The sequence below is a fragment of the Gorilla gorilla genome, chromosome 6, assembly GCF_029281585.2.
Source record: "Gorilla gorilla gorilla isolate KB3781 chromosome 6, NHGRI_mGorGor1-v2.1_pri, whole genome shotgun sequence".
Taxonomy (NCBI): domain Eukaryota; kingdom Metazoa; phylum Chordata; class Mammalia; order Primates; family Hominidae; genus Gorilla; species Gorilla gorilla.
This window is the reverse complement of record NC_073230.2, coordinates 139336238-139345364: the sequence shown is the minus strand read 5'-3', so window position 1 is coordinate 139345364 and position 9127 is coordinate 139336238. Positions and strand designations below refer to the sequence as shown.

At 43.6% G+C, this 9127-nt stretch overlaps 1 pseudogene; it reads right to left on the bottom strand.

Annotated features, from left to right (window-relative positions):
- Positions 1-606: 606 nt before the first annotated feature.
- On the bottom strand, positions 607-7471 carry LOC134758849 (large ribosomal subunit protein eL29-like; annotated as a pseudogene).
- Positions 7472-9127: the final 1656 nt, after the last annotated feature.

The window sequence follows — 9127 nt, the reverse complement described above, 5'->3', positions numbered from 1 at the left end:
TTGCTTTGCAGAGGAGGAAATGAGGCCCCCAGAGGGGAAGCGACTTACACAAAGCCCCAGGGCTGATCTGGGCTAGAGCAGGCACCAGGAGCTCCAGCCTCAGACCCTGGTTCACTGCTTCATCCAATTAACCAAGGTAATTCTACTCGGCTCTAGGAAAAGACCATTTTAGACCAAATGCTTCTTCATCAACCTATCCCCCAGGAAGCTGTAATTCAGAAAGAGAAAGATGACAGCTCTCTTTAGAAAAGTGCTTTAATAGCATATTACTCCCTATGAAGATGATGTTAGGCACAATTCGACTTTCTCGCCATTTAACCCCAGAAGGTGAGATAGCCTAACGGTAGGGTGAGTAGGCCACTATATGGGACCATAAGAGAAAGAACCACAGATTGAAGCCTTCAGTAGAGATACCAGATTCTAAAGCACTTCAAACTCAAAACTCTGAATGCCTTTGCCTGTAGAAACGGGGTTATTTGTAGTGCTTTTTGTCCCCCTGCCTCGGGTTTATTTGTACAAATAGCACTGGAGGACATCAGCCCCGTGCAGAGGGCAGCCCAGGGGTCACACTAGTCCTTCTGTTCTCACATTGGCAGACAGAGGTCTCTATTCTGGAGCCTTTGTGAGAGCCTGGGCACCTTTTGGAGCCTAAGCTGGAACTGAAGCTGGAGCTGCAGCCTGAGCCTTGCTTCAATACTTGGCTTTGGCCTTTGGCTGGCAGAGTCTGAGACCCTTGGCAATGCAGGCACAGGCACAATTCCCAAGCTTGTGTTGCAGAATTTTTGCTCCTCAGTTCAGCTAAAACTGGCTTCTTGTCACACAACCAGGAAAGATTAGGCACGCAGACACATTGAAGGGTGAGTAGAGTGGAGTTTACTGGGCAAAAAAGAAAAAAACTCTCAGCAAAGTGAGAGGGGGTCCTGCTAACAGGCCCCCACCTCACAGATTGATTTCAGGCCACCACACATGAGCTAAAGAGGCCAGGTTCTTCCCCCCACACAAGGTGTGAACTTCCCATGGCACCACCCCATCCTCCCAGTGCACAGGCAGTTCCCCAGTCTGTTGTGGGCAGGTGCAGACAAGACCCTGGGCAGGTTCCCTCATCTGCACAAAAGCATCTGATGTATACACTTGTGGGGCAGCTCGGAGATTCTCCAGGGACCCCTCCCCATATCTGCCTCCTGCATCTATTATTTCCCCCTCTAAAGAAGTCCACCTAACTGCCTTTAGAATAAGGATAAAGATAAAGATAAGGGGCCAGGTGCAGTGGCTCACGCCTGTAATCCCAGCACTTTGAGAGGCCAAGGTGGGTGGATCACAAGGTCAGGAGATCGAGACCATCTTGGCTAACACAGTGAAACCCCGTCTCTACTAAAAATACAAAAAATTAGCCTGGCGTGGTGGTGGGCACCTGTAGTCCCACCTACTCAGGAGGCTGAGGCAAGAGAATGGCGTGTACCCAGGAAGCAGAGCAAGCAGTGAGCCGAGATCACACCACTGCATTCCAGCTTGGGCTGCAGAGGGAGACTCCATCTCAAAAAAACCAAACCAAACAAACAAACAAACAAAGATAAGGATAAGGATGAAGACCAATCTTAACTGCTTCATGCTGACAGGGGGTGCTGTTTTAGGAAAACGGCAGTCAGATCTCCCTCAGAGGCCTATCTAAGGGTCCCCAGGAAAAGGGGAAATCGTCCAAGTCCCAAGTTGCATGATCCTTTGGAGCTTGAGGGCCTGAAGGTGAGAAGAGACAACCTGGGTTATTAGAAAACATGTATCAAAATGAAATAAAGGAGGGTAAGAACAGTGCAAAAACCACAAGGCCTTTTACCAGTTTGCACAAGGAGAGGCAGGCCAAAAGCCAGACTGATAATAAAAAGCTTTTACCCTTTTGCCAGCATGTCAGGCTTCTGGGTTCTCTTCCCCCAAGCCCAATCCTAAGCCAATGAGTTTAAGGTTTGGAAAATAACTTTTTCCAGTTTGGAAGATGTATCCAAGGAGAGTATATCGTAGTACAGAGACACAATTACCTATCAGTGAAGACAGCACAGAGGAGGAAAAAGGAAAAAAGAAGGCTTTCTTTTTTTTCAAAGGAGCCCCAGGGGTTCAGGATGCATTTGAAAGGGGTGCAGACTGAAGATGAATGGCTACTCATCTAGAAAGAGGGGAGCCAGGCATCCCAGGTTCCCTTCTCTTCCTAGAAAATATCCAGGGTACATGAGGGAGAGAAAGTGAGGTGTTCCTCCGGGCAACTGTGACAGAGTGCCACCCATGGGTGTCAAAGTGGCTTTCACCCATGTTAACAGGGGGGCCTAGGGGGTGGCAATATCCGCTCTTACCAACATATGCCCTATCTCATCTGCTGTCAGTAGTCTTCAAGTTTTCTAGACCTCATTTATGCCATGGATACTAACATAACCTTTATCCATGAAACAGGAAACTTGGATTAATCAGCAGGAATCAGTCACACTCTGCTGTGCCTTTTAACTTCCATTATCATCTGCCTCTGGATCCCTCAGACCCAGTTTTATTTCCTAGGGCTTCAATCCAAAGCTTGGAGTTGAGTTTGGGACAAAAATGTGTCTCTGGAAGGGGGAGGCAGTGTTGCATGGACTCCTTATCATAAGTTGAATGCTAAGGTGAAACTATGGAATCAAGCCCTCCTCGAACAAGGGAGAGAAAAGGATGTCCTGTGACATGCCCAGATAATTGGTGACTATAGTTATGCTTGCTGAGATTTAGGTATGTGGGGCTTGGCTTTAGTTAACTCCCTTGGTCTTACTTTCCCAAAAAGGAAATCTCTGGTTGATGGGCATTCTATTTATTCCCATCACCTGGCAGGATTCACAGAATAATTGCTCAGAACTAGAGTATTGATCCAGATTTTTACATCATCCATCCCTTTTGTCCTTTCTGAGCTGCAGCCAGGGATTGCTGGTTAGTTCACAAGAAAAAGCAAGGTTAGTATAAAATGTAGGCAAGAACTTAAAAACAACTAATGAGTCTAGAATTTAATGACAAATATATGATAAATTTTAAAACATAATTTCTCTCTCTTCAGTCCTCATTTTGTTAAAAACATATCAAGATAGGACTGAGTTGTTTGCAAAATAGACTTTAGTCTGATACTTGGCCTGATTATTTGCATAAAATGCAACAAGAATAATTATTTTTGTATAACCCTTTTATACTGGTTTTGCTGGAACTGTTCCACAAGGAATCTCAGAAAGGACTTTCTAAAGCTGAGCCCAGCCATGGGTTTGTACCTTCAAATACCTGTGAGTTGGGTAAACTCCTCCCTTCTTGAGGTCCCAAGAACATGTGGTTCCTGGGCCTGTTGGAATGCGACATTCTTTACTCACCACAGGTTAGGAACCCTGTACAGGGAATGTGTAGACAAGGTATGAGGCCAGTTTTCCCCAGGGGCTTTTATCAGCTCTGCAAGTTGAGCGTGACTCCTTAAAGGGAAGCATACTCATCCAATCAAAGCTATGGTAAAACAACCAGTTTCTCCAATCGCATCCTGTTGCAAAAGAAAATGGATTCCTATTGCACTGAGGCAAACAACTATATTGCCATAAGTTAAAAATACTCACAACTAGTTTCCAAATCCTAGGCCTGGCACAGTGGCTCATGCCTGTAATCCCAGCATTTTGGGAGGCCAAGGTGGGTGGATCACCTAAGGTCAGGAGTTCGAGACCAGCCTAGCCAACATGGTGAAATCCCATCTCTACTAAAAATACAAAAATTAGCTGGGCATGGTGGCAGGTGCCTGTAATCCCAGCTACTTGGGAGGCTGAGGCAAGAGAATCACTTGAACCCAGGAGGTGGAGGTTGCAGTGAGCTGAGATCATGCCATTGCACTCCAGCCTGGGCAACAACAGCAAAACTCCATCTCCAAAAGAAAAAAACAAAACCAAATTCCAGAGAAGCCAGGCAGAGAAAGGGAGACAAACATGCTCCAAATTTTGTTCACAGGAGGATAGCTTACTCAATTATTAAAGTCCATAAATAGTTCAAAATAAGTTTCCTTGACTCTGAGAAAACAAGGATCAGCAATTTTCCAAGCAAAAGTCAAAAAGATTATTTTAATTCTCTATTAGTTTAGTCAATTTGGTTAATTCTTTTTTTGCTTGATATTCGTGAACATTTCAGCTCTTCATGAGTCCTGTATGTTTTTCCTTTATTCCAATGTCATAATGTCCAAAGTTATCAGAAACCTCCATTTGAGAGCACCTGTCAAAATTCTATAGCTGATTATAATCATCTTTTGAAGAGGATCAAAACAAGACAAAATCGTCTGTGAATAACAAAATGTCCAGGGTAGTTACAGTCAGAAACATGATTGACAAAGAAATTTGGTTATCTCCGTGATTTACAATACATAACAACCTTAATTGTGATTGATAGCATATACTCAGACATTAGAATTTTTTAAATCCCACATAATTTTGGAACATGTATTAATATTATGTCCTAAAATATAACTTGAAGAAGATTAAACATCAATTTGGAAATCCCATGTACCTAAACATGTCAACTAATCCTGTTTACCTCTCTTCTGAATGCTCCAGGGGCCCTCTGTAGCATCCAAAAGCTAGGTATCAGGAAAGACAATTTTGAAACTGAAGTTTGATTTTGGGAAGCCTGTTAAATATGTTAGAGGTTTAAAACACTTGATGTTATAAAACAGAATTCCAGATTACCATAAGTTATTTATTTTGTCAAAATGGTGACTCAAAAATTTTTAAAAAATCAAAAACCTTTTATAACCCTTTTGAATTTAGTCAATGTTCACACACAGAATTTATTTTGCAAGATTAATTTTTTAGAAACCTTCCATAACTTGTTTAAACTTTTAGTTTTATCTTACCTAATTCAAAACAATCCTATAACCCCAGGCAAAAATTTACATTTTGACAATATCTGCATTTTACCAATAATCTTTAAGGCTGTTTTTATTTCTCAAAGATTAAAGTCACATGAACTAAAAGGTACTACAGCTTTTGTCTTCCCTTTAAAAACTATTTGATCCAAGTCTTTATCCTTCTTTAAGTCAATAAATTCGAGCTCTTTTTGTAGACATCACATACACAATACCTGTATTACTAAACAGAGAGGTAAAAGAAAATCCAGTAGCCATAAGATTTTTCATTTGCCATCTCCTAAATAGAGTATTGGCCTCTGGGTGGAGCCCTTTAAGAACAAGGCTAGGAAAATATGCCATTTTTAGGGCCTAATAAACAAATACAGCTGGAAGGCAAAAACAGATTTTGACAGGGATCCATCTGCCTTTAATTCCTGGGGATCCATGAGGAAAACAGAAGCCTCTCCCCTCTCATGCATGCATTAAGAGTGGCAAGGCAAATGGAGAAAAATATTTCAGTTAATAATAAAAAAACGTTTTCCAGCAAAACAAGATTCAAGAAGAGAAAAACACAGCTGGGCATGGTGGTTCACACCTATAATCCCAGTACTTTGGGAGGCCAAGGAGGGTGGATCACCTGAGGTCAAGAGTTTGAGACCAGCCTGACCAACATGGAGAAAACTCATCTCTACTAAAAATACAAAATTAGCTGGGTGTGGTGGCACATACCTGTAATCCCAGCTACTCAGGAGGCTGAGGCAGGAAAATCGCTTGAACCCAGGAGGTGGAGGTTGCGGTGAGCTGAGATCATGCCATTGCACTCCAGCCTGGGCAACAAGAGTGAAACTCCATCTCAAAAAAAAAAAAAAAAAAAAAGAAGAAGAAGAGAAAAACATAAAGGCATTTTAAATATATTCATAACTTGGATATCCACTTTTAATTAAGATGAGCACTCTTTAAGAAAGTCCTTTTAAATCCCTTGTTATCCAACTTTAGCCATGCCAAGCAGCCAATATTTCTGGCTTTCAAACTTTATTAAAAGCTCAGAGAAAGGAAAATCCAAGGCAGTTCATGGAGGGGAAGAGAATCAACAAATGGCAAAAAAGTAATGCAGACGTCAAACCAGAAAGAACTCATTCCCTAAGCCAGGATTGAACCTAGGCTGCCATTGTAAAATGGCAGATGCTAAAATAAAGCATTGCCTTGTGGTTACAGGTCACACTTCCAAGGATGTAAAACAAGATGGAGACCTGCAGCAAAGTTTGCTAGTGACCATACAGAAAGATATGCAAAGCACACCAAATTGGCTACAGCTTAAGACAAACCTCACAAATCCTTTTTCATAATTAAAACTTCATAGAGAATATTAGCTGTGTTAGTTGGGGTCCTGGCCTAGTAAAATGTCCTCTAAAAAGAATTAAAAAGCCTCACTTAAAAGTTAACTCCTGACCTGGTGGAGAAAAAGAAAACACAACAAAACAAAAAAAGCTTAAATGCAGGGCTATGTTAACTGCTGACAGGGTGGAGAAAAGAAAAAGATGCCTTGGGAGGAACCTTTTATTCTTATGCAAATGGATTCCTGCAACAGGGAGAGAAACTTAATTGCTGTCTGATGGCGCTGGACCCCTTGGCCAGGGAAGACGAAGACTCCATGGATGCGTAGCAGGGAAGGCTGGCCAGCCTGCCATGCAGCACCCTTGGGAGCCCCAGCCCCAGCCAGGAAGGGAGTAGGGAGCTGCTATTCGCCCATCCATCCTGCACGAGCCTGCAGCCACTGGGGTCAGGTGGTGCACAGTTGCCTCTACCCTCAGAAGAAGTCTGAGGACAAAAAGGCTTAGAAGCAAAAGGGAAAAAGATTTTTTGGTTCGCATCTTACCCTTCCTCAAGTCCCTGTTCAGGTGCCAAAATGTTGCAGAATTTTTGCTTCTTAGTTCAGCTAAAACCAGGTTCTTGTCACAAGACTGGGAAAGATTAGGCATGCAGGCACATTGAATGGTGAGTAAAGTGGAATGTATTGAGCTAAAAGAAAAAAAAACTTTCAGCAAAGCAAGAGGGGTCCTGCTAACAGGCCCCCATGTCACAAATTGATTCCTTGCCACCACATGAGCTGAAGAGGCCAGGCTCCTCCCCCCTACACAAGGCGTGAAATTCCCATGGCTCTACCCCATTCTCCCAGTGCACAGGTGGGTCCCCAGTCCGTTGCAGGCATACACAGACAAGACCCTGGGCAGGTTCCCTCAACTGCACAAAAGTATCTGATGTAAACACTTGTGAGGCGGGTCAGAGTTTCTCTAGGGACCTCCTTATCTGCCTCCTGCATCTATCACTTGGGGTGGGTAATGTAGGCAAGTCGATTGAGCTCGCAGCTGATGCCCTTTGGGATCTTGGGCTTAACCTCCTTGGGCTTTACAAGGGCCTTGATAGCCTTGGCACGTGCATCTTCTTTAGGACCTTCGTGTGCTTCTTGGAAAAGCACGTGTTCCTCAGGAACATGGGGTCCACCCCCTTAAAAGATGCATATCTTTATGATGAGGGTTTCCTGATACCATTTCTGTGCCATTTTCAGGACTGGTTGTGTGTGGTATGGTTGTTGGACTTGGCCATGTCTGCACCATAACCTGTGGCTCCCGAAGTGATTGGCACTGGAGGAGAAAAGCTACTTGTAGTAAAATGAGTTCTATAGCACTATTAATAAACTATTAATGATATGTTTCAAAAGATTATGAATTAAATAGACTTTGGTACTCTCACAGGGAAATACATAAACTCATGGTTGGTGGAAGTAGGATGAACCTAGGAGGCAGAGGTGCAGTGAGCCAAGATCAAAGTTTAATCAACCAAATTTTAAACAAAATTTTTCATCACAGGAAGATGAAGGTTGTATCAGTTTCTTGATTCTCTGGAACCATGAACAAGGCTCGATTCTCTGGAACCATGAATATTTAAAACCTTATGGGATTTTTTTTTTTGACAAATGTACCATGGCCATGTAAGATGTTAACATTAGGGGATCCTTGGTGATCTAGTGGCTGGGAAAAAAAAATTACTGGTAGCTGGGTGAAGGTATACAGGAACTCTCTGTATTATGTTGGCAACTTTTCTGAAAATCTAAAATTATTCCAAAGATTATTTCAAAATAGAAAGTTTATTTTATAAAATAAAACTTTCTGAAAAACCACATGCCAAAAACAATGAAAAGGCAAATAATGTACAAGGGGAAATATTTACAGCATGTATAATAAAGGGTTAATATCCTTACTATGTAGAAACCACCTACAAAACTCTATAAGAAAAATCTTGTAAAAAATAAATAATGAGTCTCTGTTCCAAGATGGCCAAACAGGAACAGCTCTGGTCTACAGCTCCCACCGTGATCAACGCAGAAGATGGGTGATTTCTGCATTTCTAACTGAGATATCTGGTTCATCTCATTGGACTGGTTGGACAGTGGGTGCAGCCCACAGAGGGCAAGCCAAAGCAGGGCAGGGCATCGCCTCGCTCGGGAAGTGCAAGGGGTCGGGAGATTTCCCTTTCCTAGCCAAGGGAAGCCGAAACAGACTGTACCTGGAAACACAGGACACTTGGCCCAAATGCTGCGCTTTCCCCATGGTCTTAGCAACTGGCAGACAAGGAGATTCTCTCCCGTGCCTGGCTCAGTGGGTCCCATGCCCATGGAGCCTTGCTCACTGCTAGCGCAGAAGTCTGAGATCGACCTACAAGGCTGCAGCCAGCCTGGGGGAGCGGCATCCGCCACTGCTGAGGCTTGAGTAGGTAAACAAAGCAGCCAGGAAGCTGGAACTGGGCAGAGCCCAACACAGCTCAGCAAGGGCTACTGCCTCTATAGACTTCACCTCTGTGGGCATGGCATAGCTGAACAAAAGACAGCAGACAACTTCTGAAGACTTAAAAGTCCCTGTCTGACAGCTCTGAAGAGAGCAGTGGTTTTCTCCCAGCACGGCGTTTGAGCTCTGAGAACAGTCAGACTGCCTCCTCAAGTGGGTGCCTGACCCCCGTGTAGCCTAACTGGGAGACACCACCTAGTAGGGGCTGACAGACACCTCATACAGGCGGGAGCCCCTCTGGGACAAAGCTTCCAGAGGAAGGATCAGGCAGCAATATTTGCTGTTCTGCAATATTTGCAATTCTGCAGCCTCCGCTGGTGATACCCAGGCAAGCAGGGTCTGAAGCAGACCTCCAGCAAACTCCAACAGACCTGCAGCTGAGGGACCTGACTGTTAGAAGGAAAACTAACAAACAGAA